The sequence below is a fragment of the Pteropus alecto genome, unplaced genomic scaffold (genome assembly GCF_000325575.1).
Source record: "Pteropus alecto unplaced genomic scaffold, ASM32557v1 Scaffold8140, whole genome shotgun sequence".
Taxonomy (NCBI): domain Eukaryota; kingdom Metazoa; phylum Chordata; class Mammalia; order Chiroptera; family Pteropodidae; genus Pteropus; species Pteropus alecto.
In genome coordinates this window covers 1-367 of record NW_006430276.1, presented here as the reverse complement: position 1 = coordinate 367, position 367 = coordinate 1, and the positions used below count along the sequence as shown (strand labels likewise).

Genomic DNA, 367 nt, shown 5'->3' with positions numbered 1-367 from the left:
CAGATTGCAAGGACCATGTCAGCTTACAATCCCTTGTTTTTTTTTCTTTTTTATGCCTATAACACCTGGTCTTCCTAAGTGGTCTCCTATCCAAGTACTAACCAGGCCCGACCCTGCTTAGCTTCCGAGATCAGATGGGATCGGGCTTGTTGAGGGTGGCATGACTGTAGACACACTGAGATTTTTTCTGAATGAATTAATTTTGCCCAGAAAGCTTCATCACTTGATAGGCCATGATGGTCAAGGTGTCTGCCATGTTTGAAGCATTTGAATAGGCTAATGGTATAGGAGGTGGGCACAGAGAAGTGTAAAGCACTTCCTGCCATTTGGGAAGCTTACAATTTAGTTGAGGAGCAAAGAACAAAGG

General features: G+C 43.9%; 1 pseudogene; it reads right to left on the bottom strand.

Moving 5' to 3' along the window:
* Positions 1-53: 53 nt before the first annotated feature.
* LOC112479658 lies at positions 54-172 on the bottom strand (annotated as a pseudogene).
* Between the last annotated feature and the right edge of the window lie 195 nt (positions 173-367).